At 48.6% G+C, this 24488-nt stretch overlaps 65 non-coding genes across 65 annotated transcripts; 37 read left to right on the forward strand and 28 right to left on the reverse strand.

The window, feature by feature from the left end:
* Positions 1 to 98: 98 nt before the first annotated feature.
* On the forward strand, positions 99 to 170 carry trnad-guc (transfer RNA aspartic acid (anticodon GUC)). The gene has a single exon. It is a non-coding gene; the product is annotated as a tRNA-Asp (tRNA).
* A 258-nt stretch (positions 171 to 428) lies between these two features.
* On the forward strand, positions 429 to 500 carry trnad-guc (transfer RNA aspartic acid (anticodon GUC)). Its single transcript has one exon. It is a non-coding gene; the product is annotated as a tRNA-Asp (tRNA).
* Positions 501 to 758: 258 nt separating this feature from the next.
* Positions 759 to 830, forward strand: trnad-guc (transfer RNA aspartic acid (anticodon GUC)). Its single transcript has one exon. It is a non-coding gene; the product is annotated as a tRNA-Asp (tRNA).
* A 394-nt stretch (positions 831 to 1224) lies between these two features.
* On the reverse strand, positions 1225 to 1297 carry trnav-aac (transfer RNA valine (anticodon AAC)). The gene has a single exon. It is a non-coding gene; the product is annotated as a tRNA-Val (tRNA).
* Positions 1298 to 1417: 120 nt separating this feature from the next.
* Positions 1418 to 1489, forward strand: trnad-guc (transfer RNA aspartic acid (anticodon GUC)). The gene has a single exon. It is a non-coding gene; the product is annotated as a tRNA-Asp (tRNA).
* Positions 1490 to 1747: 258 nt separating this feature from the next.
* trnad-guc (transfer RNA aspartic acid (anticodon GUC)) lies at positions 1748 to 1819 on the forward strand. The gene has a single exon. It is a non-coding gene; the product is annotated as a tRNA-Asp (tRNA).
* Positions 1820 to 2214: 395 nt separating this feature from the next.
* trnav-aac (transfer RNA valine (anticodon AAC)) lies at positions 2215 to 2287 on the reverse strand. Its single transcript has one exon. It is a non-coding gene; the product is annotated as a tRNA-Val (tRNA).
* Positions 2288 to 3202: 915 nt separating this feature from the next.
* trnav-aac (transfer RNA valine (anticodon AAC)) lies at positions 3203 to 3275 on the reverse strand. Its single transcript has one exon. It is a non-coding gene; the product is annotated as a tRNA-Val (tRNA).
* Positions 3276 to 3532: 257 nt separating this feature from the next.
* On the reverse strand, positions 3533 to 3605 carry trnav-aac (transfer RNA valine (anticodon AAC)). Its single transcript has one exon. It is a non-coding gene; the product is annotated as a tRNA-Val (tRNA).
* Positions 3606 to 4055: 450 nt separating this feature from the next.
* On the forward strand, positions 4056 to 4127 carry trnad-guc (transfer RNA aspartic acid (anticodon GUC)). Its single transcript has one exon. It is a non-coding gene; the product is annotated as a tRNA-Asp (tRNA).
* Positions 4128 to 4192: 65 nt separating this feature from the next.
* On the reverse strand, positions 4193 to 4265 carry trnav-aac (transfer RNA valine (anticodon AAC)). Its single transcript has one exon. It is a non-coding gene; the product is annotated as a tRNA-Val (tRNA).
* Positions 4266 to 4385: 120 nt separating this feature from the next.
* On the forward strand, positions 4386 to 4457 carry trnad-guc (transfer RNA aspartic acid (anticodon GUC)). The gene has a single exon. It is a non-coding gene; the product is annotated as a tRNA-Asp (tRNA).
* A 258-nt stretch (positions 4458 to 4715) lies between these two features.
* trnad-guc (transfer RNA aspartic acid (anticodon GUC)) lies at positions 4716 to 4787 on the forward strand. Its single transcript has one exon. It is a non-coding gene; the product is annotated as a tRNA-Asp (tRNA).
* Positions 4788 to 5045: 258 nt separating this feature from the next.
* Positions 5046 to 5117, forward strand: trnad-guc (transfer RNA aspartic acid (anticodon GUC)). Its single transcript has one exon. It is a non-coding gene; the product is annotated as a tRNA-Asp (tRNA).
* A 258-nt stretch (positions 5118 to 5375) lies between these two features.
* On the forward strand, positions 5376 to 5447 carry trnad-guc (transfer RNA aspartic acid (anticodon GUC)). Its single transcript has one exon. It is a non-coding gene; the product is annotated as a tRNA-Asp (tRNA).
* A 65-nt stretch (positions 5448 to 5512) lies between these two features.
* trnav-aac (transfer RNA valine (anticodon AAC)) lies at positions 5513 to 5585 on the reverse strand. Its single transcript has one exon. It is a non-coding gene; the product is annotated as a tRNA-Val (tRNA).
* A 256-nt stretch (positions 5586 to 5841) lies between these two features.
* trnav-aac (transfer RNA valine (anticodon AAC)) lies at positions 5842 to 5914 on the reverse strand. The gene has a single exon. It is a non-coding gene; the product is annotated as a tRNA-Val (tRNA).
* Positions 5915 to 6498: 584 nt separating this feature from the next.
* On the reverse strand, positions 6499 to 6571 carry trnav-aac (transfer RNA valine (anticodon AAC)). The gene has a single exon. It is a non-coding gene; the product is annotated as a tRNA-Val (tRNA).
* A 120-nt stretch (positions 6572 to 6691) lies between these two features.
* On the forward strand, positions 6692 to 6763 carry trnad-guc (transfer RNA aspartic acid (anticodon GUC)). Its single transcript has one exon. It is a non-coding gene; the product is annotated as a tRNA-Asp (tRNA).
* Positions 6764 to 7021: 258 nt separating this feature from the next.
* Positions 7022 to 7093, forward strand: trnad-guc (transfer RNA aspartic acid (anticodon GUC)). The gene has a single exon. It is a non-coding gene; the product is annotated as a tRNA-Asp (tRNA).
* A 395-nt stretch (positions 7094 to 7488) lies between these two features.
* trnav-aac (transfer RNA valine (anticodon AAC)) lies at positions 7489 to 7561 on the reverse strand. Its single transcript has one exon. It is a non-coding gene; the product is annotated as a tRNA-Val (tRNA).
* A 120-nt stretch (positions 7562 to 7681) lies between these two features.
* trnad-guc (transfer RNA aspartic acid (anticodon GUC)) lies at positions 7682 to 7753 on the forward strand. Its single transcript has one exon. It is a non-coding gene; the product is annotated as a tRNA-Asp (tRNA).
* A 725-nt stretch (positions 7754 to 8478) lies between these two features.
* Positions 8479 to 8551, reverse strand: trnav-aac (transfer RNA valine (anticodon AAC)). The gene has a single exon. It is a non-coding gene; the product is annotated as a tRNA-Val (tRNA).
* A 257-nt stretch (positions 8552 to 8808) lies between these two features.
* Positions 8809 to 8881, reverse strand: trnav-aac (transfer RNA valine (anticodon AAC)). Its single transcript has one exon. It is a non-coding gene; the product is annotated as a tRNA-Val (tRNA).
* A 450-nt stretch (positions 8882 to 9331) lies between these two features.
* trnad-guc (transfer RNA aspartic acid (anticodon GUC)) lies at positions 9332 to 9403 on the forward strand. Its single transcript has one exon. It is a non-coding gene; the product is annotated as a tRNA-Asp (tRNA).
* A 65-nt stretch (positions 9404 to 9468) lies between these two features.
* Positions 9469 to 9541, reverse strand: trnav-aac (transfer RNA valine (anticodon AAC)). Its single transcript has one exon. It is a non-coding gene; the product is annotated as a tRNA-Val (tRNA).
* Positions 9542 to 9661: 120 nt separating this feature from the next.
* Positions 9662 to 9733, forward strand: trnad-guc (transfer RNA aspartic acid (anticodon GUC)). Its single transcript has one exon. It is a non-coding gene; the product is annotated as a tRNA-Asp (tRNA).
* Positions 9734 to 9991: 258 nt separating this feature from the next.
* Positions 9992 to 10063, forward strand: trnad-guc (transfer RNA aspartic acid (anticodon GUC)). The gene has a single exon. It is a non-coding gene; the product is annotated as a tRNA-Asp (tRNA).
* Positions 10064 to 10321: 258 nt separating this feature from the next.
* On the forward strand, positions 10322 to 10393 carry trnad-guc (transfer RNA aspartic acid (anticodon GUC)). The gene has a single exon. It is a non-coding gene; the product is annotated as a tRNA-Asp (tRNA).
* Positions 10394 to 10651: 258 nt separating this feature from the next.
* On the forward strand, positions 10652 to 10723 carry trnad-guc (transfer RNA aspartic acid (anticodon GUC)). The gene has a single exon. It is a non-coding gene; the product is annotated as a tRNA-Asp (tRNA).
* Positions 10724 to 10788: 65 nt separating this feature from the next.
* On the reverse strand, positions 10789 to 10861 carry trnav-aac (transfer RNA valine (anticodon AAC)). Its single transcript has one exon. It is a non-coding gene; the product is annotated as a tRNA-Val (tRNA).
* A 257-nt stretch (positions 10862 to 11118) lies between these two features.
* Positions 11119 to 11191, reverse strand: trnav-aac (transfer RNA valine (anticodon AAC)). The gene has a single exon. It is a non-coding gene; the product is annotated as a tRNA-Val (tRNA).
* Positions 11192 to 11639: 448 nt separating this feature from the next.
* trnad-guc (transfer RNA aspartic acid (anticodon GUC)) lies at positions 11640 to 11711 on the forward strand. The gene has a single exon. It is a non-coding gene; the product is annotated as a tRNA-Asp (tRNA).
* Positions 11712 to 12106: 395 nt separating this feature from the next.
* On the reverse strand, positions 12107 to 12179 carry trnav-aac (transfer RNA valine (anticodon AAC)). The gene has a single exon. It is a non-coding gene; the product is annotated as a tRNA-Val (tRNA).
* A 257-nt stretch (positions 12180 to 12436) lies between these two features.
* trnav-aac (transfer RNA valine (anticodon AAC)) lies at positions 12437 to 12509 on the reverse strand. The gene has a single exon. It is a non-coding gene; the product is annotated as a tRNA-Val (tRNA).
* Positions 12510 to 12959: 450 nt separating this feature from the next.
* trnad-guc (transfer RNA aspartic acid (anticodon GUC)) lies at positions 12960 to 13031 on the forward strand. The gene has a single exon. It is a non-coding gene; the product is annotated as a tRNA-Asp (tRNA).
* Positions 13032 to 13096: 65 nt separating this feature from the next.
* trnav-aac (transfer RNA valine (anticodon AAC)) lies at positions 13097 to 13169 on the reverse strand. Its single transcript has one exon. It is a non-coding gene; the product is annotated as a tRNA-Val (tRNA).
* Positions 13170 to 13619: 450 nt separating this feature from the next.
* On the forward strand, positions 13620 to 13691 carry trnad-guc (transfer RNA aspartic acid (anticodon GUC)). Its single transcript has one exon. It is a non-coding gene; the product is annotated as a tRNA-Asp (tRNA).
* Positions 13692 to 13949: 258 nt separating this feature from the next.
* Positions 13950 to 14021, forward strand: trnad-guc (transfer RNA aspartic acid (anticodon GUC)). Its single transcript has one exon. It is a non-coding gene; the product is annotated as a tRNA-Asp (tRNA).
* A 258-nt stretch (positions 14022 to 14279) lies between these two features.
* trnad-guc (transfer RNA aspartic acid (anticodon GUC)) lies at positions 14280 to 14351 on the forward strand. The gene has a single exon. It is a non-coding gene; the product is annotated as a tRNA-Asp (tRNA).
* A 65-nt stretch (positions 14352 to 14416) lies between these two features.
* On the reverse strand, positions 14417 to 14489 carry trnav-aac (transfer RNA valine (anticodon AAC)). Its single transcript has one exon. It is a non-coding gene; the product is annotated as a tRNA-Val (tRNA).
* A 257-nt stretch (positions 14490 to 14746) lies between these two features.
* trnav-aac (transfer RNA valine (anticodon AAC)) lies at positions 14747 to 14819 on the reverse strand. Its single transcript has one exon. It is a non-coding gene; the product is annotated as a tRNA-Val (tRNA).
* Positions 14820 to 15267: 448 nt separating this feature from the next.
* Positions 15268 to 15339, forward strand: trnad-guc (transfer RNA aspartic acid (anticodon GUC)). The gene has a single exon. It is a non-coding gene; the product is annotated as a tRNA-Asp (tRNA).
* A 395-nt stretch (positions 15340 to 15734) lies between these two features.
* Positions 15735 to 15807, reverse strand: trnav-aac (transfer RNA valine (anticodon AAC)). The gene has a single exon. It is a non-coding gene; the product is annotated as a tRNA-Val (tRNA).
* A 257-nt stretch (positions 15808 to 16064) lies between these two features.
* trnav-aac (transfer RNA valine (anticodon AAC)) lies at positions 16065 to 16137 on the reverse strand. The gene has a single exon. It is a non-coding gene; the product is annotated as a tRNA-Val (tRNA).
* A 587-nt stretch (positions 16138 to 16724) lies between these two features.
* Positions 16725 to 16797, reverse strand: trnav-aac (transfer RNA valine (anticodon AAC)). Its single transcript has one exon. It is a non-coding gene; the product is annotated as a tRNA-Val (tRNA).
* A 450-nt stretch (positions 16798 to 17247) lies between these two features.
* trnad-guc (transfer RNA aspartic acid (anticodon GUC)) lies at positions 17248 to 17319 on the forward strand. Its single transcript has one exon. It is a non-coding gene; the product is annotated as a tRNA-Asp (tRNA).
* A 725-nt stretch (positions 17320 to 18044) lies between these two features.
* On the reverse strand, positions 18045 to 18117 carry trnav-aac (transfer RNA valine (anticodon AAC)). Its single transcript has one exon. It is a non-coding gene; the product is annotated as a tRNA-Val (tRNA).
* A 120-nt stretch (positions 18118 to 18237) lies between these two features.
* On the forward strand, positions 18238 to 18309 carry trnad-guc (transfer RNA aspartic acid (anticodon GUC)). The gene has a single exon. It is a non-coding gene; the product is annotated as a tRNA-Asp (tRNA).
* Positions 18310 to 18567: 258 nt separating this feature from the next.
* trnad-guc (transfer RNA aspartic acid (anticodon GUC)) lies at positions 18568 to 18639 on the forward strand. Its single transcript has one exon. It is a non-coding gene; the product is annotated as a tRNA-Asp (tRNA).
* Positions 18640 to 19034: 395 nt separating this feature from the next.
* trnav-aac (transfer RNA valine (anticodon AAC)) lies at positions 19035 to 19107 on the reverse strand. The gene has a single exon. It is a non-coding gene; the product is annotated as a tRNA-Val (tRNA).
* Positions 19108 to 19227: 120 nt separating this feature from the next.
* Positions 19228 to 19299, forward strand: trnad-guc (transfer RNA aspartic acid (anticodon GUC)). The gene has a single exon. It is a non-coding gene; the product is annotated as a tRNA-Asp (tRNA).
* A 725-nt stretch (positions 19300 to 20024) lies between these two features.
* trnav-aac (transfer RNA valine (anticodon AAC)) lies at positions 20025 to 20097 on the reverse strand. Its single transcript has one exon. It is a non-coding gene; the product is annotated as a tRNA-Val (tRNA).
* A 257-nt stretch (positions 20098 to 20354) lies between these two features.
* Positions 20355 to 20427, reverse strand: trnav-aac (transfer RNA valine (anticodon AAC)). Its single transcript has one exon. It is a non-coding gene; the product is annotated as a tRNA-Val (tRNA).
* A 120-nt stretch (positions 20428 to 20547) lies between these two features.
* Positions 20548 to 20619, forward strand: trnad-guc (transfer RNA aspartic acid (anticodon GUC)). Its single transcript has one exon. It is a non-coding gene; the product is annotated as a tRNA-Asp (tRNA).
* A 258-nt stretch (positions 20620 to 20877) lies between these two features.
* trnad-guc (transfer RNA aspartic acid (anticodon GUC)) lies at positions 20878 to 20949 on the forward strand. Its single transcript has one exon. It is a non-coding gene; the product is annotated as a tRNA-Asp (tRNA).
* Positions 20950 to 21014: 65 nt separating this feature from the next.
* On the reverse strand, positions 21015 to 21087 carry trnav-aac (transfer RNA valine (anticodon AAC)). The gene has a single exon. It is a non-coding gene; the product is annotated as a tRNA-Val (tRNA).
* A 120-nt stretch (positions 21088 to 21207) lies between these two features.
* Positions 21208 to 21279, forward strand: trnad-guc (transfer RNA aspartic acid (anticodon GUC)). The gene has a single exon. It is a non-coding gene; the product is annotated as a tRNA-Asp (tRNA).
* A 258-nt stretch (positions 21280 to 21537) lies between these two features.
* On the forward strand, positions 21538 to 21609 carry trnad-guc (transfer RNA aspartic acid (anticodon GUC)). Its single transcript has one exon. It is a non-coding gene; the product is annotated as a tRNA-Asp (tRNA).
* Positions 21610 to 21867: 258 nt separating this feature from the next.
* Positions 21868 to 21939, forward strand: trnad-guc (transfer RNA aspartic acid (anticodon GUC)). The gene has a single exon. It is a non-coding gene; the product is annotated as a tRNA-Asp (tRNA).
* A 395-nt stretch (positions 21940 to 22334) lies between these two features.
* trnav-aac (transfer RNA valine (anticodon AAC)) lies at positions 22335 to 22407 on the reverse strand. The gene has a single exon. It is a non-coding gene; the product is annotated as a tRNA-Val (tRNA).
* A 120-nt stretch (positions 22408 to 22527) lies between these two features.
* Positions 22528 to 22599, forward strand: trnad-guc (transfer RNA aspartic acid (anticodon GUC)). Its single transcript has one exon. It is a non-coding gene; the product is annotated as a tRNA-Asp (tRNA).
* A 258-nt stretch (positions 22600 to 22857) lies between these two features.
* Positions 22858 to 22929, forward strand: trnad-guc (transfer RNA aspartic acid (anticodon GUC)). Its single transcript has one exon. It is a non-coding gene; the product is annotated as a tRNA-Asp (tRNA).
* Positions 22930 to 23517: 588 nt separating this feature from the next.
* On the forward strand, positions 23518 to 23589 carry trnad-guc (transfer RNA aspartic acid (anticodon GUC)). Its single transcript has one exon. It is a non-coding gene; the product is annotated as a tRNA-Asp (tRNA).
* A 588-nt stretch (positions 23590 to 24177) lies between these two features.
* Positions 24178 to 24249, forward strand: trnad-guc (transfer RNA aspartic acid (anticodon GUC)). The gene has a single exon. It is a non-coding gene; the product is annotated as a tRNA-Asp (tRNA).
* Positions 24250 to 24488: the final 239 nt, after the last annotated feature.

Here is a 24488-nt window from a genome sequence, read left to right on the forward strand (position 1 = left end):
CGCACTGCCGGAAATCAAACTAGCTGGCTGGCTTTTCCAGTTTTCGAGGACAGGTTCCCCTCTACACCCGACCAGGAGGTAGTTGTATAGCCCTTCTGTCCTCGTTAGTATAGTGGATAGTATCTCCCCCTGTCACGGGGAAGACCGGGGTTCGATTCCCCGACGGGGAGATGGTGTTTGTGAAACCTATCTTTTGGAGAAACAGTTTAAATTTCAAATACAAAGAAAATGGCCATGTTTCCACCCGGTTTAAAGCCGGGGACCGTTCGCGTGTTAGGCAAACGTGATAACCACTACACTATGGAAACAGACGCTTAACTTCAACTTGTTCGCACTGCTGGAAATCAAACTAGCTGGCTGGCTTTTCCAGTTTTCGAAGACAGGTTCCCCTCTACACCAGACCAGGAGGTACTGGTATAGCCCTTCTGTCCTCGTTAGTATAGTGGATAGTATCTCCCCCTGTCACGGGGAAGACCGGGGTTCGATTCCCCGACGGGGAGATGGTGTTTGTGAAAGCTATCTTTTGGATGATCAGTTTTCATTGCAAATACAAAGAAAATGGCCATGTTTCCACCCGGTCTCGAACTGGGTACCTTTCGCGTGTTAGGCAAACGTGATAACCACTACACTATGGAAACAGACGCTTAACTTCAACTTGTTCGCACTGCCGGAAATCAAACTAGCTGGCTGGCTTTTCCAGTTTTCGAGGACAGGTTCCCCTCTACACCCGACCAGGAGGTAGTTGTATAGCCCTTCTGTCCTCGTTAGTATAGTGGATAGTATCTCCCCCTGTCACGGGGAAGACCGGGGTTCGATTCCCCGACGGGGAGATGGTGTTTGTGAAACCTATCTTTTGGAGAAACAGTTTAAATTTCAAATACAAAGAAAATGGCCATGTTTCCACCCAGTTTAAAGCCGGGGACCGTTCGCGTGTTAGGCAAACGTGATAACCACTACACTATCGAAACAGACGCTTAACTTCAACTTGTTCGCACTGCTGGAAATCAAACTAGCTGGCTGGCTTTTCCAGTTTTCGAAGACAGGTTCCCCTCTACACCAGACCAGGAGGTACTGGTATAGCCCTTCTGTCCTCGTTAGTATAGTGGATAGTATCTCCCCCTGTCACGGGGAAGACCGGAGTTCGATTCCCGACGGGGAGATGGTGTTTGTGAAAGCTATCTTTTGGATGATCAGTTTTCATTGCAAATACAAAGAAAATGGCCATGTTTCCACCCGGTCTCGAACCGGGGACCTTTCGCGTGTTAGGCGAACGTGATAACCACTACACTATGGAAACAGACGCTTAACTTCAACTTGTTCGCACTGCCGGAAATCAAACTAGCTGGCTGGCTTTTCCAGTTTTCGAGGACAGGTTCCCCTCTACACCCGACCAGGAGGTAGTTGTATAGCCCTTCTGTCCTCGTTAGTATAGTGGATAGTATCTCCCCCTGTCACGGGGAAGACCGGGGTTCGATTCCCCGACGGGGAGATTGTGTTTGTGAAACCTATCCTTTGGAGAAACAGTTTAAATTTCAAATACAAAGAAAATGGCCATGTTTCCACCCGGTTTAAAGCCGGGGACCGTTCGCGTGTTAGGCAAACGTGATAACCACTACACTATGGAAACAGACGCTTAACTTCAACTTGTTCGCACTGCTGGAAGTCAAACTAGCTGGCTGGCTTTTCCAGTTTTCGAAGACAGGTTCCCCTCTACACCAGACCAGGAGGGAGTTGTATAGCCGTTCTGTCCTCGTTAGTATAGTGGATAGTATCTCCCCCTGTCACGGGGAAGACCGGGGTTCGATTCCCCGACGGGGAGATGGTGTTTGTGAAACCTATCTTTTGGATAAACAGTTTAAATTGCAAATACAAAGAAAATGGCCATGTTTCCACCCGGTCTCGAGCCGGGAACCGTTCGCGTGTTAGGCAAACGTGATAACCACTACACTATGGAAACAGACACTTAACTTCAACTTGTTCGCACTGCCGGAAATCAAACTAGCTGGCTGGCTTTTCCAGTTTTCGAGGACAGGTTCTCCTCTACACCCGACCAGGAGGTAGTTGTATAGCCGTTCTGTCCTCGTTAGTATAGTGGATAGTATCTCCCCCTGTCACGGGGAAGACCGGGGATCGATTCTCCAACGGGGTGATGGTGTTTGTGAAAGCTATCTTTTGGATGATCAGTTTTCATTGCAAATACAAAGAAAATGGCCATGTTTCCACCCGGTCTCGAGCCGGGGACCTTTCGCGTGTTAGGCGAACGTGATAACCACTACACTATGGAAACAGACGCTTAACTTCAACTTGATCGCACTGCCGGAAATCAAACTAGCTGGCTGGCTTTTCCAGTTTTCGAGGACAGGTTCCCCTCTACACCCGACCAGGAGGTAGTTGTATAGCCCTTCTGTCCTCGTTAGTATAGTGGATAGTATCTCCCCGTCACGGGGAAGACCGGTGTTCGATTCCCCGACGGGGAGATGGTGTTTGTGAAACCTATCTTTTGGATAAACAGTTTAAATTGCAAATACAAAGAAAATGGCCATGTTTCCACCCGGTCTCGAGCCGGGGACCGTTCGCGTGTTAGGCAAACGTGATAACCACTACACTATGGAAACAGACGCTTAACTTCAACTTGTTCGCACTGCCGGAAATCAAACTAGCTGGCTGGCTTTTCCAGTTTTCGAGGACAGGTTCCCCTCTACACCCGACCAGGAGGTAGTTGTATAGCCCTTCTGTCCTCGTTAGTATAGTGGATAGTATCTCCCCCTGTCACGGGGAAGACCGGTGTTCGATTCCCCGACGGGTAGATGGTGTTTGTGAAACCTATCTTTTGGAGAAACAGTTTAAATTTCAAATACAAAGAAAATGGCCATGTTTCCACCCGGTTTAAAGCCGGGGACCGTTCGCGTGTTAGGCAAACGTGATAACCACTACACTATGGAAACAGACGCTTAACTTCAACTTGTTCGCACTGCTGGAAATCAAACTAGCTGGCTGGCTTTTCCAGTTTTCGAAGACAGGTTCCCCTCTACACCAGACCAGGAGGTACTGGTATAGCCCTTCTGTCCTCGTTAGTATAGTGGATAGTATCTCCCCCTGTCACGGGGAAGACCGGGGTTCGATTCCCCGTCGGGGAGATGGTGTTTGTGAAAGCTATCTTTTGGATGATAAGTTTTCATTGCAAATACAAAGAAAATGGCCATGTTTCCACCCGGTCTCGAACCGGGTACCTTTCGCGTGTTAGGCGAACGTGATAACCACTACACTATGGAAACAGACGCTTAACTTCAACTTGTTCGCACTGCCGGAAATCAAACTCGCTGGCTGGCTTTTCCAGTTTTCGAGGATAGGTTCCCCTCTACACCCGACCAGGAGGTAGTTGTATAGCCGTTCTGTCCTCGTTAGTATAGTGGATAGTATTTCCCCCTGTCACGGGGAAGACTGGGGTTCGATTCCCCGACGAGGAGATGGTGTTTGTGAAAGCTATCTTTTGGATGATCAGTTTTCATTGCAAATACAAAGAAAATGGCCATGTTTCCACCCGGTCTCGAGCCGGGGACCTTTCGCGTGTTAGGCGAACGTGATAACCACTACACTATGGAAACAGACGCTTAACTTCAACTTGTTCGTACTGCCGGAAATCAAACTAGCTGGCTGGCTTTTCCAGTTTTCGAGGACAGGTTTCCCTCTACACCCGACCAGGAGGTAGTTGTATAGCCCTTCTGTCCTCGTTAGTATAGTGGATAGTATCTTCCCCTGTCACGGGGAAGACCGGGGTTCGATTCCCCGACGGGGAGATGGTGTTTGTGAAACCTATCTTTTGGAGAAACAGTTTAAATTTCAAGTACAAAGAAAATGGCCATGTTTCCACCCGGTTTAAAGCCGGGGACCGTTCGCGTGTTAGGCAAACGTGATAACCACTACACTATGGAAACAGACGCTTAACTTCAACTTGTTCGCACTGCTGGAAATCAAACTAGCTGGCTGGCTTTTCCAGTTTTCGAAGACAGGTTCCCCTCTACACCAGACCAGGAGGTACTGGTATAGCCCTTCTGTCCTCGTTAGTATAGTGGATAGTATCTCCCCCTGTCACGGGGAAGACCGGGGTTCGATTCCCCGACGGGGAGATGGTGTTTGTGAAAGCTATCTTTTGGATGATCAGTTTTCATTGCAAATACAAAGAAAATGGCCATGTTTCCACCCGGTCTCGAACCGGGGACCTTTCGCGCGTTAGGCGAACGTGATAACCACTACACTATGGAAACAGACGCTTAACTTCAACTTGTTCGCACTGCCGGAAATCAAACTAGCTGGCTGGCTTTTCCAGTTTTCGAGGACAGGTTCCCCTCTACACCCGACCAGGAGGTAGTTGTATAGCCCTTCTGTCCTCGTTAGTATAGTGGATAGTATCTCCCCCTGTCACGGGGAAGACCGGGGTTCGATTCCCCGACGGGGAGATGGTGTTTGTGAAACCTATCTTTTGGAGAAACAGTTTAAATTTCAAATACAAAGAAAATGGCCATGTTTCCACCCGTTTTAAAGCCGGGGACCGTTCGCGTGTTAGGCAAACGTGATAACCACTACACTATGGAAACAGACGCTTAACTTCAACTTGTTCGCACTGCTGGAAATCAAACTAGCTGGCTGGCTTTTCCAGTTTTCGAAGACAGGTTCCCCTCTACACCAGACCAGGAGGTAGTTGTATAGCCGTTCTGTCCTCGTTAGTATAGTGGATAGTATCTCCCCCTGTCACGGGGAAGACCGGGGTTCGATTCCCCGACGGGGAGATGGTGTTTGTGAAACCTATCTTTTGGATAAACAGTTTAAATTGCAAATACAAAGAAATTGGCCATGTTTCCACCCGGTCTCGAGCCGGGAACCGTTCGCGTGTTAGGCAAACGTGATAACCACTACACTATGGAAACAGACACTTAACTTCAACTTGTTCGCACTGCCGGAAATCAAACTAGCTGGCTGGCTTTTCCAGTTTTCGAGGACAGGTTCTCCTCTACACCAGACCAGGAGGTACTGGGATAAGCTTTCTGTCCTCGTTAGTATAGTGGATAGTATCTCCCCCTGTCACGGGGAAGACCGGGGTTCGATTCCCCGACGGGGAGATGGTGTTTGTGAAAGCTATCTTTTGGATGATCAGTTTTCATTGCAAATACAAAGAAAATGGCCATGTTTCCACCCGGTCTCGAGCCGGGGACCGCTCGCGTGTTAGGCAAACGTGATAACCACTACACTATGGAAACAGACGCTTAACTTCAACTTGTTAGCACTGACGGAAATCAAACTAGCTGGTTGGCTTTTCCAGTTTTCGAGGATAGGTTCCCCTCTACACCCGACCAGTAGGTAGTTGTTTTGCCTTTCTGTCCTCGTTAGTATAGTGGATAGTATCTCCCCCTGTCACGGGGAAGACCGGGGTTCGATTCCCCGACGGGGAAATGGTGTTTGTGAAAGCTATCTTCTGGATGATCAGTTTTCATTGCAAATACAAAGAAAATTGCCATGTTCCCACCCGGTCTCGAGCCGGGGACCTCTCGCGTGTTAGGCGAACGTGATAACCACTACACTATGGAAACAGACGCTTACTTTCAACTTGTTCGCACTGCCGGAAATCAAACTAGCTGGCTGGCTTTTCCAGTTTTCGAGGACAGGTTCCCCTCTACACCGACCAGGAGGTAACTGTATAGCCCTTCTGTCCTCGTTAGTATAGAGGATAGTATTTCCCCATGTCACGGGGAAGACCGGGGTTCAATTCCCCAACGGGGTGATGGTGTTTGTGAAAGCTATCTTTTGGATGATCAGTTTTCATTGCAAATACAAAGAAAATGGCCATGTTTCCACCCGGTCTCGAGCCGGGGACCTTTCGCGTGTTAGGCGAACGTGATAACCACTACACTATGGAAACAGACGCTTAACTTCAACTTGTTCGCACTGCCGGAAATCAAACTAGCTGGCTGGCTTTTCCAGTTTTCGAGGACAGGTTCCCCTCTACACCCGACCAGGAGGTAACTGTAGCCCTTCTGTCCTTGTTAGTATAGTGGATAGTATCTCCCCCTGTCACGGGGAAGACCGGGGTTCGATTCCCCGACGGGGAGATGGTGTTTGTGAAACCTATCTTTTGGATAAACAGTTTAAATTGCAAATACAAAGAAAATGGCCATGTTTCCACCCGGTCTCGAGCCGGGGACCGTTCGCGTGTTAGGCAAACGTGATAACCACTACACTATGGAAACAGACGCTTAACTTCAACTTGTTAGCACTGCTGGAAATCAAACTAGCTGGCTGGCTTTTCCAGTTTTCGAAGACAGGTTCCCCTCTACACCAGACCAGGAGGTACTGGTATAGCCCTTCTGTCCTCGTTAGTATAGTGGATAGTATCTCCCCCTGTCACGGGGAAGACCGGAGTTCGATTCCCGACGGGGAGATGGTGTTTGTGAAAGCTATCTTTTGGATGATCAGTTTTCATTGCAAATACAAAGAAAATGGCCATGTTTCCACCCGGTCTCGAACCGGGGACCTTTTGCGTGTTAGGCGAACGTGATAACCACTACACTATGGAAACAGACGCTTAACTTCAACTTGTTCGCACTGCCGGAAATCAAACTAGCTGGCTGGCTTTTCCAGTTTTCGAGGACAGGTTCCCCTCTACACCCGACCAGGAGGTAGTTGTATAGCCCTTCTGTCCTCGTTAGTATAGTGGATAGTATCTCCCCCTGTCACGGGGAAGACCGGGGTTCGATTCCCCGACGGGGAGATTGTGTTTGTGAAACCTATCTTTTGGAGAAACAGTTTAAATTTCAAATACAAAGAAAATGGCCATGTTTCCACCCGGTTTAAAGCCGGGGACCGTTCGCGTGTTAGGCAAACGTGATAACCACTACACTATGGAAACAGACGCTTAACTTCAACTTGTTCGCACTGCTGGAAGTCAAACTAGCTGGCTGGCTTTTCCAGTTTTCGAAGACAGGTTCCCCTCTACACCAGACCAGGAGGGAGTTGTATAGCCGTTCTGTCCTCGTTAGTATAGTGGATAGTATCTCCCCCTGTCACGGGGAAGACCGGGGTTCGATTCCCCGACGGGGAGATGGTGTTTGTGAAACCTATCTTTTGGATAAACAGTTTAAATTGCAAATACAAAGAAAATGGCCATGTTTCCACCCGGTCTCGAGCCGGGAACCGTTCGCGTGTTAGGCAAACGTGATAACCACTACACTATGGAAACAGACACTTAACTTCAACTTGTTCGCACTGCCGGAAATCAAACTAGCTGGCTGGCTTTTCCAGTTTTCGAGGACAGGTTCTCCTCTACACCCGACCAGGAGGTAGTTGTATAGCCGTTCTGTCCTCGTTAGTATAGTGGATAGTATCTCCCCCTGTCACGGGGAAGACCGGGGATCGATTCTCCAACGGGGTGATGGTGTTTGTGAAAGCTATCTTTTGGATGATCAGTTTTCATTGCAAATACAAAGAAAATGGCCATGTTTCCACCCGGTCTCGAGCCGGGGACCTTTCGCGTGTTAGGCGAACATGATAACCACTACACTATGGAAACAGACGCTTACCTTCAACTTGATCGCACTGCCGGAAATCAAACTAGCTGGCTGGCTTTTCCAGTTTTCGAGGACAGGTTCCCCTCTACACCCGACCAGGAGGTAACTGTATAGCCCTTCTGTCCTCGTTAGTATAGTGGATAGTATCTCCCCCTGTCACGGGGAAGACCGGGGTTCGATTCCCCGACGGGGAGATGGTGTTTGTGAAACCTATCTTTTGGATAAACAGTTTAAATTGCAAATACAAAGAAAACGGCCATGTTTCCACCCGGTCTCGAGCCGGGGACCGTTCGCGTGTTAGGCAAACGTGATAACCACTACACTATGGAAACAGACGCTTAACTTCAACTTGTTCGCACTGCCGGAAATCAAACTAGCTGGCTGGCTTTTCCAGTTTTCGAGGACAGGTTCCCCTCTACACCCGACCAGGAGGTAGTTGTATAGCCCTTCTGTCCTCGTTAGTATAGTGGATAGTATCTCCCCCTGTCACGGGGAAGACCGGTGTTCGATTCCCCGACGGGTAGATGGTGTTTGTGAAACCTATCTTTTGGAGAAACAGTTTAAATTTCAAATACAAAGAAAATGGCCATGTTTCCACCCGGTTTAAAGCCGGGGACCGTTCGCGTGTTAGGCAAACGTGATAACCACTACACTATGGAAACAGACGCTTAACTTCAACTTGTTCGCACTGCTGGAAATCAAACTAGCTGGCTGGCTTTTCCAGTTTTCGAAGACAGGTTCCCCTCTACACCAGACCAGGAGGTACTGGTATAGCCCTTCTGTCCTCGTTAGTATAGTGGATAGTATCTCCCCCTGTCACGGGGAAGACCGGGGTTCGATTCCCCGGCGGGGAGATGGTGTTTGTGAAAGCTATCTTTTGGATGATCAGTTTTCATTGCAAATACAAAGAAAATGGCCATGTTTCCACCCGGTCTCGAACCGGGTACCTTTCGCGTGTTAGGCGAACGTGATAACCACTACACTATGGAAACAGACGCTTAACTTCAACTTGTTCGCACTGCCGGAAATCAAACTCGCTGGCTGGCTTTTCCAGTTTTCGAGGATAGGTTCCCCTCTACACCCGACCAGGAGGTAGTTGTATAGCCGTTCTGTCCTCGTTAGTATAGTGGATAGTATTTCCCCCTGTCACGGGGAAGACTGGGGTTCGATTCCCCGACGAGGAGATGGTGTTTGTGAAAGCTATCTTTTGGATGATCAGTTTTCATTGCAAATACAAAGAAAATGGCCATGTTTCCACCCGGTCTCGAGCCGGGGACCTTTCGCGTGTTAGGCGAACGTGATAACCACTACACTATGGAAACAGACGCTTAACTTCACCTTGTTCGTACTGCCGGAAATCAAACTAGCTGGCTGGCTTTTCCAGTTTTCGAGGACAGGTTCCCCTCTACACCCGACCAGGAGGTAGTTGTATAGCCCTTCTGTCCTCGTTAGTATAGTGGATAGTATCTTCCCCTGTCACGGGGAAGACCGGGGTTCGATTCCCCGACGGGGAGATGGTGTTTGTGAAACCTATCTTTTGGAGAAACAGTTTAAATTTCAAGTACAAAGAAAATGGCCATGTTTCCACCCGGTTTAAAGCCGGGGACCGTTCGCGTGTTAGGCAAACGTGATAACCACTACACTATGGAAACAGACGCTTAACTTCAACTTGTTCGCACTGCTGGAAATCAAACTAGCTGGCTGGCTTTTCCAGTTTTCGAAGACAGGTTCCCCTCTACACCAGACCAGGAGGTACTGGTATAGCCCTTCTGTCCTCGTTAGTATAGTGGATAGTATCTCCCCCTGTCACGGGGAAGACCGGGGTTCGATTCCCCGACGGGGAGATGGTGTTTGTGAAAGCTATCTTTTGGATGATCAGTTTTCATTGCAAATACAAAGAAAATGGCCATGTTTCCACCCGGTCTCGAACCGGGGACCTTTCGCGCGTTAGGCGAACGTGATAACCACTACACTATGGAAACAGACGCTTAACTTCAACTTGTTCGCACTGCCGGAAATCAAACTAGCTGGCTGGCTTTTCCAGTTTTCGAGGACAGGTTCCCCTCTACACCCGACCAGGAGGTAGTTGTATAGCCCTTCTGTCCTCGTTAGTATAGTGGATAGTATCTCCCCCTGTCACGGGGAAGACCGGGGTTCGATTCCCCGACGGGGAGATGGTGTTTGTGAAACCTATCTTTTGGAGAAACAGTTTAAATTTCAAATACAAAGAAAATGGCCATGTTTCCACCCGTTTTAAAGCCGGGGACCGTTCGCGTGTTAGGCAAACGTGATAACCACTACACTATGGAAACAGACGCTTAACTTCAACTTGTTCGCACTGCTGGAAATCAAACTAGCTGGCTGGCTTTTCCAGTTTTCGAAGACAGGTTCCCCTCTACACCAGACCAGGAGGTAGTTGTATAGCCGTTCTGTCCTCGTTAGTATAGTGGATAGTATCTCCCCCTGTCACGGGGAAGACCGGGGTTCGATTCCCCGACGGGGAGATGGTGTTTGTGAAACCTATCTTTTGGATAAACAGTTTAAATTGCAAATACAAAGAAAATGGCCATGTTTCCACCCGGTCTCGAGCCGGGAACCGTTCGCGTGTTAGGCAAACGTGATAACCACTACACTATGGAAACAGACACTTAACTTCAACTTGTTCGCACTGCCGGAAATCAAACTAGCTGGCTGGCTTTTCCAGTTTTCGAGGACAGGTTCTCCTCTACACCAGACCAGGAGGTACTGGGATAAGCTTTCTGTCCTCGTTAGTATAGTGGATAGTATCTCCCCCTGTCACGGGGAAGACCGGGGTTCGATTCCCCGACGGGGAGATGGTGTTTGTGAAAGCTATCTTTTGGATGATCAGTTTTCATTGCAAATACAAAGAAAATGGCCATGTTTCCACCCGGTCTCGAGCCGGGGACCGCTCGCGTGTTAGGCAAACGTGATAACCACTACACTATGGAAACAGACGCTTAACTTCAACTTGTTAGCACTGACGGAAATCAAACTAGCTGGTTGGCTTTTCCAGTTTTCGAGGATAGGTTCCCCTCTACACCCGACCAGTAGGTAGTTGTTTTGCCTTTCTGTCCTCGTTAGTATAGTGGATAGTATCTCCCCCTGTCACGGGGAAGACCGGGGTTCGATTCCCCGACGGGGAAATGGTGTTTGTGAAAGCTATCTTCTGGATGATCAGTTTTCATTGCAAATACAAAGAAAATTGCCATGTTCCCACCCGGTCTCGAGCCGGGGACCTCTCGCGTGTTAGGCGAACGTGATAACCACTACACTATGGAAACAGACGCTTACTTTCAATTTGTTCGCACTGCCGGAAATCAAACTAGCTGGCTGGCTTTTCCAGTTTTCGAGGACAGGTTCCCCTCTACACCCGACCAGGAGGTAACTGTATAGCCCTTCTGTCCTCGTTAGTATAGAGGATAGTATTTCCCCATGTCACGGGGAAGACCGGGGTTCAATTCCCCAACGGGGTGATGGTGTTTGTGAAAGCTATCTTTTGGATGATCAGTTTTCATTGCTAATACAAAGAAAATGGCCATGTTTCCACCCGGTCTCGAGCCGGGGACCTTTCGCGTGTTAGGCGAACGTGATAACCACTACACTATGGAAACAGACGCTTAACTTCAACTTGTTCGCACTGCCGGAAATCAAACTAGCTGGCTGGCTTTTCCAGTTTTCGAGGACAGGTTCCCCTCTACACCCGACCAGGAGGTAACTGTAGCCCTTCTGTCCTTGTTAGTATAGTGGATAGTATCTCCCCCTGTCACGGGGAAGACCGGGGTTCGATTCCCCGACGGGGAGATGGTGTTTGTGAAACCTATCTTTTGGATAAACAGTTTAAATTGCAAATACAAAGAAAATGGCCATGTTTCCACCCGGTCTCGAGCCGGGGACCGTTCGCGTGTTAGGCAAACGTGATAACCACTACACTATGGAAACAGACGCTTAACTTCAACTTGTTAGCACTGACGGAAATCAAACTAGCTGGTTGGCTTTTCCAGTTTTCGAGGACAGGTTCCCCTCTACACCAGACCAGGAGGTAGTTGTATAACCGTTCTGTCCTCGTTAGTATAGTGGATAGTATCTCCCCCTGTCACGGGGAAGACCGGGGTTCGATTCCCCGACGGGGAGATGGTGTTTGTGAAACCTATCTTTTGGATAAACAGTTTAAATTGCAAATACAAAGAAAATGGCCATGTTTCCACCCGGTCTCGAGCCGGGGACCGTTCGCGTGTTAGGCAAACGTGATAACCACTACACTATGGAAACAGACGCTTAACTTCAACTTGTTCGCACTGCTGGAAATCAAACTAGCTGGCTGGCTTTTCCAGTTTTCGAAGACAGGTTCCCCTCTACACCAGACCAGGAGGTACTGGTATAGCCCTTCTGTCCTCGTTAGTATAGTGGATAGTATCTCCCCCTGTCACGGGGAAGACCGGGGTTCGATTCCCTGACGGGGAGATGGTGTTTGTGAAAGCTATCTTTTGGATGATCAGTTTTCATTGCAAATACAAAGAAAATGGCCATGTTTCCACCCGGTCTCGAACCGGGGACCTTTCGCGTGTTAGGCGAACGTGATAACCACTACACTATGGAAACAGACGCTTAACTTCAACTTGTTCGCACTGCCGGAAATCAAACTAGCTGGCTGGCTTTTCCAGTTTTCGAGGATAGGTTCCCCTCTACACCCGACCAGGAGGTAGTTGTATAGCCGTTCTGTCCTCGTTAGTATAGTGGATAGTATTTCCCCCTGTCACGGGGAAGACTGGGGTTCGATTCCCCGACGAGGAGATGGTGTTTGTGAAAGCTATCTTTTGGATGATCAGTTTTCATTGCAAATACAAAGAAAATGGCCATGTTTCCACCCGGTCTCGAGCCGGGGACCTTTCGCGTGTTAGGCGAACGTGATAACCACTACACTATGGAAACAGACGCTTAACTTTAACTTGTTCGCACTGCCGGAAATCAAACTAGCTGGCTGGCTTTTCCAGTTTTCGAGGACAGGTTCCCCTCTACACCCGACCAGGAGGTAGTTGTATAGCCCTTCTGTCCTCGTTAGTATAGTGGATAGTATCTCCCCCTGTCACGGGGAAGACTGGGGTTCGATTCCCCGACGGGGAGATGGTGTTTGTGAAACCTATCTTTTGGAGAAACAGTTTAAATTTCAAATACAAAGAAAATGGCCATGTTTCCACCCGGTTTAAAGCCGGGGACCGTTCGCGTGTTAGGCAAACGTGATAACCACTACACTATGGAAACAGACGCTTAACTTCAACTTGTTCGCACTGCTGGAAATCAAACTAGCTGGCTGGCTTTTCCAGTTTTCGAAGACAGGTTCCCCTCTACACCAGACCAGGAGGTACTGGTATAGCCCTTCTGTCCTCGTTAGTATAGTGGATAGTATCTCCCCCTGTCACGGGGAAGACCGGGGTTCGATTCCCCGACGGGGAGATGGTGTTTGTGAAAGCTATCTTTTGGATGATCAGTTTTCATTGCAAATACAAAGAAAATGGCCATGTTTCCACCCGGTCTCGAACCGGGGACCTTTCGCGTGTTAGGCGAACGTGATAACCACTACACTATGGAAACAGACGCTTAACTTCAACTTGTTCGCACTGCCGAAAATCAAACTAGCTGGCTGGCTTTTCCAGTTTTCGAGGACAGGTTCCCCTCTACACCCGACCAGGAGGTAGTTGTATAGCCCTTCTGTCCTTGTAAGTATAGTGGATAGTATCTCCCCCTGTCACGGGGAAGACCGGGGTTCGATTCCCCGACGGGGAGATGGTGTTTGTGAAACCTATCTTTTGGAGAAACAGTTTAAATTTCAAATACAAAGAAAATGGCCATGTTTCCACCCGGTTTAAAGCCGGGGACCGTTCGCGTGTTAGGCAAACGTGATAACCACTACACTATGGAAACAGACGCTTAACTTCAACTTGTTCGCACTGCTGGAAATCAAACTAGCTGGCTGGCTTTTCCAGTTTTCGAAGACAGGTTCCCCTCTACACCAGACCAGGAGGTACTGGTATAGCCCTTCTGTCCTCGTTAGTATAGTGGATAGTATCTCCCCCTGTCACGGGGAAGACCGGGGTTCGATTCCCCGACGGGGAGATGGTGTTTGTGAAACCTATCTTTTGGATAAACAGTTTAAATTGCAAATACAAAGAAAATGGCCATGTTTCCACCCGGTCTCGAGCCGGGAACCGTTCGCGTGTTAGGCAAACGTGATAACCACTACACTATGGAAACAGACACTTAACTTCAACTTGTTCGCACTGCCGGAAATCAAACTAGCTGGCTGGCTTTTCCAGTTTTCGAGGACAGGTTCTCCTCTACACCAGACCAGGAGGTACTGGGATAAGCTTTCTGTCCTCGTTAGTATAGTGGATAGTATCTCCCCCTGTCACGGGGAAGACCGGGGTTCGATTCCCCGACGGGGAGATGGTGTTTGTGAAAGCTATCTTTTGGATGATCAGTTTTCATTGCAAATACAAAGAAAATGGCCATGTTTCCACCCGGTCTCGAGCCGGGGACCGCTCGCGTGTTAGGCAAACGTGATAACCACTACACTATGGAAACAGACGCTTAACTTCAACTTGTTAGCACTGACGGAAATCAAACTAGCTGGTTGGCTTTTCCAGTTTTCGAGGATAGGTTCCCCTCTACACCCGACCAGTAGGTAGTTGTTTTGCCTTTCTGTCCTCGTTAGTATAGTGGATAGTATCTCCCCCTGTCACGGGGAAGACCGGGGTTCGATTCCCCGACGGGGAAATGGTGTTTGTGAAAGCTATCTTCTGGATGATCAGTTTTCATTGCAAATACAAAGAAAATTGCCATGTTCCCACCCGGTCTCGAGCCGGGGACCTCTCGCGTGTTAGGCGAACGTGATAACCACTACACTATGGAAACAGACGCTTACTTTCAACTTGTTCGCACTGCCGGAAATCAAACTAGCTGGCTGGCTTTTCCAGTTTTCGAGGACAGGTTCCCCTCTACACCCGACCAGGAGGTAACTGTATAGCCCTTCTGTCCTCGTTAGTATAGAGGATAGTATTTCCCCATGTCACGGGGAAGACCGGGGTTCAATTCCCCAACGGGGTGATGGTGTTTGTGAAAGCTATCTTTTGGATGATCAGTTTTCATTGCTAATACAAAGAAAATGGCCATGTTTCCACCCGGTCTCGAGCCGGGGACCTTTCGCGTGTTAGGCGAACGTGATAACCACTACACTATGGAAACAGACGCTTAACTTCAACTTGTTCGCACTGCCGGAAATCAAACTAGCTGGCTGGCTTTTCCAGTTTTCGAGGACAGGTTCCCCTCTACACCCGACCAGGAGGTAACTGTAGCCCTTCTGTCCTTGTTAGTATAGTGGATAGTATCTCCCCCTGTCACGGGGAAGACCGGGGTTCGATTCCCCGACGGGGAGATGGTGTTTGTGAAACCTATCTTTTGGATAAACAGTTTAAATTGCAAATACAAAGAAAATGGCCATGTTTCCACCCGGTCTCGAGCCGGGGACCGTTCGCGTGTTAGGCAAACGTGATAACCACTACACTATGGAAACAGACGCTTAACTTCAACTTGTTAGCACTGACGGAAATCAAACTAGCTGGTTGGCTTTTCCAGTTTTCGAGGACAGGTTCCCCTCTACACCAGACCAGGAGGTAGTTGTATAACCGTTCTGTCCTCGTTAGTATAGTGGATAGTATCTCCCCCTGTCACGGGGAAGACCGGGGTTCGATTCCCCGACGGGGAGATGGTGTTTGTGAAACCTATCTTTTGGATAAACAGTTTAAATTGCAAATACAAAGAAAATGGCCATGTTTCCACCCGGTCTCGAGCCGGGGACCGTTCGCGTGTTAGGCAAACGTGATAACCACTACACTATGGAAACAGACGCTTAACTTCAACTTGTTCGCACTGCTGGAAATCAAACTAGCTGGCTGGCTTTTCCAGTTTTCGAAGACAGGTTCCCCTCTACACCAGACCAGGAGGTACTGGTATAGCCCTTCTGTCCTCGTTAGTATAGTGGATAGTATCTCCCCCTGTCACGGGGAAGACCGGGGTTCGATTCCCTGACGGGGAGATGGTGTTTGTGAAAGCTATCTTTTGGATGATCAGTTTTCATTGCAAATACAAAGAAAATGGCCATGTTTCCACCCGGTCTCGAACCGGGGACCTTTCGCGTGTTAGGCGAACGTGATAACCACTACACTATGGAAACAGACGCTTAACTTCAACTTGTTCGCACTGCCGGAAATCAAACTAGCTGGCTGGCTTTTCCAGTTTTCGAGGATAGGTTCCCCTCTACACCCGACCAGGAGGTAGTTGTATAGCCGTTCTGTCCTCGTTAGTATAGTGGATAGTATTTCCCCCTGTCACGGGGAAGACTGGGGTTCGATTCCCCGACGAGGAGATGGTGTTTGTGAAAGCTATCTTTTGGATGATCAGTTTTCATTGCAAATACAAAGAAAATGGCCATGTTTCCACCCGGTCTCGAGCCGGGGACCTTTCGCGTGTTAGGCGAACGTGATAACCACTACACTATGGAAACAGACGCTTAACTTTAACTTGTTCGCACTGCCGGAAATCAAACTAGCTGGCTGGCTTTTCCAGTTTTCGAGGACAGGTTCCCCTCTACACCCGACCAGGAGGTAGTTGTATAGCCCTTCTGTCCTCGTTAGTATAGTGGATAGTATCTCCCCCTGTCACGGGGAAGACTGGGGTTCGATTCCCCGACGGGGAGATGGTGTTTGTGAAACCTATCTTTTGGAGAAACAGTTTAAATTTCAAATACAAAGAAAATGGCCATGTTTCCACCCGGTTTAAAGCCGGGGACCGTTCGCGTGTTAGGCAAACGTGATAACCACTACACTATGGAAACAGACGCTTAACTTCAACTTGTTCGCACTGCTGGAAATCAAACTAGCTGGCTGGCTTTTCCAGTTTTCGAAGACAGGTTCCCCTCTACACCAGACCAGGAGGTACCGGTATAGCCCTTCTGTCCTCGTTAGTATAGTGGATAGTATCTCCCCCTGTCACGGGGAAGACCGGGGTTCGATTTCCCGACGGGGAGATGGTGTTTGTGAAAGCTATCTTTTGGATGATCAGTTTTCATTGCAAATACAAAGAAAATGGCCATGTTTCCACCCGGTCTCGAACCGGGGACCTTTCGCGTGTTAGGCGAACGTGATAACCACTACACTATGGAAACAGACGCTTAACTTCAACTTGTTCGCACTGCCGAAAATCAAACTAGCTGGCTGGCTTTTCCAGTTTTCGAGGACAGGTTCCCCTCTACACCCGACCAGGAGGTAGTTGTATAGCCCTTCTGTCCTCGTAAGTATAGTGGGTAGTATCTCCCCCTGTCACGGGGAAGACCGGGGTTCGATTCCCCGACGGGGAGATGGTGTTTGTGAAACCTATCTTTTGGAGAAACAGTTTAAATTTCAAATACAAAGAAAATGGCCATGTTTCCACCCGGTTTAAAGCCGGGGACCGTTCGCGTGTTAGGCAAACGTGATAACCACTACACTATGGAAACAGACGCTTAACTTCAACTTGTTCGCACTGCTGGAAATCAAACTAGCTGGCTGGCTTTTCCAGTTTTCGAAGACAGGTTCCCCTCTACACCAGACCAGGAGGTACTGGTATAGCCCTTCTGTCCTCGTTAGTATAGTGGATAGTATCTCCCCCTGTCACGGGGAAGACCGGGGTTCGATTCCCCGACGGGGAGATGGTGTTTGTGAAAGCTATCTTTTGGATGATCAGTTTTCATTGCAAATACAAAGAAAATGGCCATGTTTCCACCCGGTCTCGAACTGGGTACCTTTCGCGTGTTAGGCAAACGTGATAACCACTACACTATGGAAACAGACGCTTAACTTCAACTTGTTCGCACTGCCGGAAATCAAACTAGCTGGCTGGCTTTTCCAGTTTTCGAGGACAGGTTCCCCTCTACACCCGACCAGGAGGTAGTTGTATAGCCCTTCTGTCCTCGTTAGTATAGTGGATAGTATCTCCCCCTGTCACGGGGAAGACTGGGGTTCGATTCCCCGACGGGGAGATGGTGTTTGTGAAACCTATCTTTTGGAGAAACAGTTTAAATTTCAAATACAAAGAAAATGGCCATGTTTCCACCCGGTTTAAAGCCGGGGACCGTTCGCGTGTTAGGCAAACGTGATAACCACTACACTATCGAAACAGACGCTTAACTTCAACTTGTTCGCACTGCTGGAAATCAAACTAGCTGGCTGGCTTTTCCAGTTTTCGAAGACAGGTTCCCCTCTACACCAGACCAGGAGGTACTGGTATAGCCCTTCTGTCCTCGTTAGTATAGTGGATAGTATCTCCCTCTGTCACGGGGAAGACCGGAGTTCGATTCCCCGACGGGGAGATGGTGTTTGTGAAAGCTATCTTTTGGATGATCAGTTTCCATTGCAAATACAAAGAAAATGGCCATGTTTCCACCCGGTCTCGAACCGGGGACCTTTCGCGTGTTAGGCGAACGTGATAACCACTACACTATGGAAACAGACGCTTAACTTCAACTTGTTCGCACTGCCGGAAATCAAACTAGCTGGCTGGCTTTTCCAGTTTTCGAGGACAGGTTCCCCTCTACACCCGACCAGGAGGTAGTTGTATAGCCCTTCTGTCCTCGTTAGTATAGTGGATAGTATCTCCCCCTGTCACGGGGAAGACCGGGGTTCGATTCCCCGACGGGGAGATTGTGTTTGTGAAACCTTTCTTTTGGAGAAACAGTTTAAATTTCAAATACAAAGAAAATGGCCATGTTTCCACCCGGTTTAAAGCCGGGGACCGTTCGCGTGTTAGGCAAACGTGATAACCACTACACTATGGAAACAGACGCTTAACTTCAACTTGTTCGCACTGCTGGAAGTCAAACTAGCTGGCTGGCTTTTCCAGTTTTCGAAGACAGGTTCCCCTCTACACCAGACCAGGAGGGAGTTGTATAGCCGTTCTGTCCTCGTTAGTATAGTGGATAGTATCTCCCCCTGTCACGGGGAAGACCGGGGTTCGATTCCCCGACGGGGAGATGGTGTTTGTGAAACCTATCTTTTGGATAAACAGTTTAAATTGCAAATACAAAGAAAATGGCCATGTTTCCACCCGGTCTCGAGCCGGGAACCGTTCGCGTGTTAGGCAAACGTGATAACCACTACACTATGGAAACAGACACTTAACTTCAACTTGTTCGCACTGCCGGAAATCAAACTAGCTGGCTGGCTTTTCCAGTTTTCGAGGACAGGTTCTCCTCTACACCCGACCAGGAGGTAGTTGTATAGCCGTTCTGTCCTCGTTAGTATAGTGGATAGTATCTCCCCCTGTCACGGGGAAGACCGGGGATCGATTCTCCAACGGGGTGATGGTGTTTGTGAAAGCTATCTTTTGGATGATCAGTTTTCATTGCAAATACAAAGAAAATGGCCATGTTTCCACCCGGTCTCGAGCCGGGGACCTTTCGCGTGTTAGGCGAACGTGATAACCACTACACTATGGAAACAGACGCTTAACTTCAACTTGATCGCACTGCCGGAAATCAAACTAGCTGGCTGGCTTTTCCAGTTTTCGAGGACAGGTTCCCCTCTACACCCGACCAGGAGGTAACTGTATAGCCCTTCTGTCCTCGTTAGTATAGTGGATAGTATCTCCCCCTGTCACGGGGAAGACCGGGGTTCGATTCCCCGACGGGGAGATGGTGTTTGTGAAACCTATCTTTTGGATAAACAGTTTAAATTGCAAATACAAAGAAAATGGCCATGTTTCCACCCGGTCTCGAGCCGGGGACCGTTCGCGTGTTAGGCAAACGTGATAACCACTACACTATGGAAACAGACGCTTAACTTCAACTTGTTCGCACTGCCGGAAATCAAACTAGCTGGCTGGCTTTTCCAGTTTTCGAGGACAGGTTCCCCTCTACACCCGACCAGGAGGTAGTTGTATAGCCCTTCTGTCCTCGTTAGTATAGTGGATAGTATCTCCCCCTGTCACGGGGAAGACCGGTGTTCGATTCCCCGACGGGGAGATGGTGTTTGTGAAACCTATCTTTTGGAGAAACAGTTTAAATTTCAAATACAAAGAAAATGGCCATGTTTCCACCCGGTTTAAAGCCGGGGACCGTTCGCGTGTTAGGCAAACGTGATAACCACTACACTATGGAAACAGACGCTTAACTTCAACTTGTTCGCACTGCTGGAAATCAAACTAGCTGGCTGGCTTTTCCAGTTTTCGAAGACAGGTTCCCCTCTACACCAGACCAGGAGGTACTGGTATAGCCCTTCTGTCCTCGTTAGTATAGTGGATAGTATCTCCCCCTGTCACGGGGAAGACCGGGGTTCGATTCCCCGGCGGGGAGATGGTGTTTGTGAAAGCTATCTTTTGGATGATCAGTTTTCATTGCAAATACAAAGAAAATGGCCATGTTTCCACCCGGTCTCGAACCGGGTACCTTTCGCGTGTTAGGCGAACGTGATAACCACTACACTATGGAAACAGACGCTTAACTTCAACTTGTTCGCACTGCCGGAAATCAAACTCGCTGGCTGGCTTTTCCAGTTTTCGAGGATAGGTTCCCCTCTACACCCGACCAGGAGGTAGTTGTATAGCCGTTCTGTCCTCGTTAGTATAGTGGATAGTATTTCCCCCTGTCACGGGGAAGACTGGGGTTCGATTCCCCGACGAGGAGATGGTGTTTGTGAAAGCTATCTTTTGGATGATCAGTTTTCATTGCAAATACAAAGAAAATGGCCATGTTTCCACCCGGTCTCGAGCCGGGGACCTTTCGCGTGTTAGGCGAACGTGATAACCACTACACTATGGAAACAGACGCTTAACTTCAACTTGTTCGCACTGCCGGAAATCAAACTAGCTGGCTGGCTTTTCCAGTTTTCGAGGACAGGTTCCCCTCTACACCCGACCAGGAGGTAGTTGTATAGCCCTTCTGTCCTCGTTAGTATAGTGGATAGTATCTCCCCCTGTCACGGGGAAGACCGGGGTTCGATTCCCCGACGGGGAGATGGTGTTTGTGAAACCTATCTTTTGGAGAAACAGTTTAAATTTCAAATACAAAGAAAATGGCCATGTTTCCACCCGGTTTAAAGCCGGGGACCGTTCGCGTGTTAGGCAAACGTGATAACCACTACACTATGGAAACAGACGCTTAACTTCAACTTGTTCGCACTGCTGGAAATCAAACTAGCTGGCTGGCTTTTCCAGTTTTCGAAGACAGGTTCCCCTCTACACCAGACCAGGAGGTACTGGTATAGCCCTTCTGTCCTCGTTAGTATAGTGGATAGTATCTCCCCCTGTCACGGGGAAGACCGGGGTTCGATTCCCCGACGGGGAGATGGTGTTTGTGAAAGCTATCTTTTGGATGATCAGTTTTCATTGCAAATACAAAGAAAATGGCCATGTTTCCACCCGGTCTCGAACCGTGGACCTTTCGCGTGTTAGGCGAACGTGATAACCACTACACTATGGAAACAGACGCTTAACTTCAACTTGTTCGCACTGCCGGAAATCAAACTAGCTGGCTGGCTTTTCCAGTTTTCGAGGACAGGTTCCCCTCTACACCCGACCAGGAGGTAGTTGTATAGCCCTTCTGTCCTCGTTAGTATAGTGGATAGTATCTCCCCCTGTCACGGGGAAGACCGGGGTTCGATTCCCCGACGGGGAGATGGTGTTTGTGAAACCTATCTTTTGGAGAAACAGTTTAAATTTCAAATACAAAGAAAATGGCCATGTTTCCACCCGGTTTAAAGCCGGGGACCGTTCGCGTGTTAGGCAAACGTGATAACCACTACACTATGGAAACAGACGCTTAACTTCAACTTGTTCGCACTGCTGGAAATCAAACTAGCTGGCTGGCTTTTCCAGTTTTCGAAGACAGGTTCCCCTCTACACCAGACCAGGAGGTACTGGTATAGCCCTTCTGTCCTCGTTAGTATAGTGGATAGTATCTCCCCCTGTCACGGGGAAGACCGGGGTTCGATTCCCCGACGGGGAGATGGTGTTTGTGAAAGCTATCTTTTGGATGATCAGTTTTCATTGCAAATACAAAGAAAATGGCCATGTTTCCACCCGGTCTCGAACTGGGTACCTTTCGCGTGTTAGGCAAACGTGATAACCACTACACTATGGAAACAAACGCTTAACTTCAACTTGTTCGCACTGCCGGAAATCAAACTAGCTGGCTGGCTTTTCCAGTTTTCGAGGACAGGTTCCCCTCTACACCCGACCAGGAGGTAGTTGTATAGCCCTTCTGTCCTCGTTAGTATAGTGGATAGTATCTCCCCCTGTCACGGGGAAGACCGGGGTTCGATTCCCCGACGGGGAGATGGTGTTTGTGAAACCTATCTTTTGGAGAAACAGTTTAAATTTCAAATACAAAGAAAATGGCCATGTTTCCACCCGGTTTAAAGCCGGGGACCGTTCGCGTGTTAGGCAAACGTGATAACCACTACACTATCGAAACAGACGCTTAACTTCAACTTGTTCGCACTGCTGGAAATCAAACTAGCTGGCTGGCTTTTCCAGTTTTCGAAGACAGGTTCCCCTCTACACCAGACCAGGAGGTACTGGTATAGCCCTTCTGTCCTCGTTAGTATAGTGGATAGTATCTCCCCCTGTCACGGGGAAGACCGGAGTTCGATTCCCCGACGGGGAGATGGTGTTTGTGAAAGCTATCTTTTGGATGATCAGTTTTCATTGCAAATACAAAGAAAATGGCCATGTTTCCACCCGGTCTCGAACCGGGGACCTTTCGCGTGTTAGGCGAACTTGATAACCACTACACTATGGAAACAGACGCTTAACTTCAACTTGTTCGCACTGCCGGAAATCAAACTAGCTGGCTGGCTTTTCCAGTTTTCGAGGACAGGTTCCCCTCTACACCCGACCAGGAGGTAGTTGTATAGCCCTTCTGTCCTCGTTAGTATAGTGGATAGTATCTCCCCCTGTCACGGGGAAGACCGGGGTTCGATTCCCCGACGGGGAGATTGTGTTTGTGAAACCTATCTTTTGGAGAAACAGTTTAAATTTCAAATACAAAGAAAATGGCCATGTTTCCACCCGGTTTAAAGCCGGGGACCGTTCGCGTGTTAGGCAAACGTGATAACCACTACACTATGGAAACAGACGCTTAACTTCAACTTGTTCGCACTGCTGGAAGTCAAACTAGCTGGCTGGCTTTTCCAGTTTTCGAAGACAGGTTCCCCTCTACACCAGACCAGGAGGGAGTTGTATAGCCGTTCTGTCCTCGTTAGTATAGTGGATAGTATCTCCCCCTGTCACGGGGAAGACCGGGGTTCGATTCCCCGACGGGGAGATGGTGTTTGTGAAACCTATCTTTTGGATAAACAGTTTAAATTGCAAATACAAAGAAAATGGCCATGTTTCCACCCGGTCTCGAGCCGGGAACCGTTCGCGACTTAGGCAAACGTGATAACCACTACACTATGGAAACAGACACTTAACTTCAACTTGTTCGCACTGCCGGAAATCAAACTAGCTGGCTGGCTTTTCCAGTTTTCGAGGACAGGTTCTCCTCTACACCCGACCAGGAGGTAGTTGTATAGCCGTTCTGTCCTCGTTAGTATAGTGGATAGTATCTCCCCCTGTCACGGGGAAGACCGGGGATCGATTCTCCAACGGGGTGATGGTGTTTGTGAAAGCTATCTTTTGGATGATCAGTTTTCATTGCAAATACAAAGAAAATGGCCATGTTTCCACCCGGTCTCGAGCCGGGGACCTTTCGCGTGTTAGGCGAACGAGATAACCACTACACTATGGAAACAGACGCTTAACTTCAACTTGATCGCACTGCCGGAAATCAAACTAGCTGGCTGGCTTTTCCAGTTTTCGAGGACAGGTTCCCCTCTACACCCGACCAGGAGGTAACTGTATAGCCCTTCTGTCCTCGTTAGTATAGTGGATAGTATCTCCCCCTGTCACGGGGAAGACCGGGGTTCGATTCCCCGACGGGGAGATGGTGTTTGTGAAACCTATCTTTTGGATAAACAGTTTAAATTGCAAATACAAAGAAAATGGCCATGTTTCCACCCGGTCTCGAGCCGGGGACCGTTCGCGTGTTAGGCAAACGTGATAACCACTACACTATGGAAACAGACGCTTAACTTCAACTTGTTCGCACTGCCGGAAATCAAACTAGCTGGCTGGCTTTTCCAGTTTTCGAGGACAGGTTCCCCTCTACACCCGACCAGGAGGTAGTTGTATAGCCCTTCTGTCCTCGTTAGTATAGTGGATAGTATCTCCCCCTGTCACGGGGAAGACCGGTGTTCGATTCCCCGACGGGTAGATGGTGTTTGTGAAACCTATCTTTTGGAGAAACAGTTTAAATTTCAAATACAAAGAAAATGGCCATGTTTCCACCCGGTTTAAAGCCGGGGACCGTTCGCGTGTTAGGCAAACGTGATAACCACTACACTATGGAAACAGACGCTTAACTTCAACTTGTTCGCACTGCTGGAAATCAAACTAGCTGGCTGGCTTTTCCAGTTTTCGAAGACAGGTTCCCCTCTACACCAGACCAGGAGGTACTGGTATAGCCCTTCTGTCCTCGTTAGTATAGTGGATAGTATCTCCCCCTGTCACGGGGAAGACCGGGGTTCGATTCCCCGACGGGGAGATGGTGTTTGTGAAAGCTATCTTTTGGATGATCAGTTTTCATTGCAAATACAAAGAAAATGGCCATGTTTCCACCCGGTCTCGAACTGGGTACCTTTCGCGTGTTAGGCAAACGTGATAACCACTACACTATGGAAACAGACGCTTAACTTCAACTTGTTCGCACTGCCGGAAATCAAACTAGCTGGCTGGCTTTTCCAGTTTTCGAGGACAGGTTCCCCTCTACACCCGACCAGGAGG

The sequence above is a fragment of the Leptonotus elevatus genome, chromosome 3, assembly GCF_054856555.1.
Source record: "Leptonotus elevatus isolate MCC_2025b chromosome 3, RoL_Lele_1.0, whole genome shotgun sequence".
Taxonomy (NCBI): Eukaryota; Metazoa; Chordata; class Actinopteri; order Syngnathiformes; family Syngnathidae; genus Leptonotus; species Leptonotus elevatus.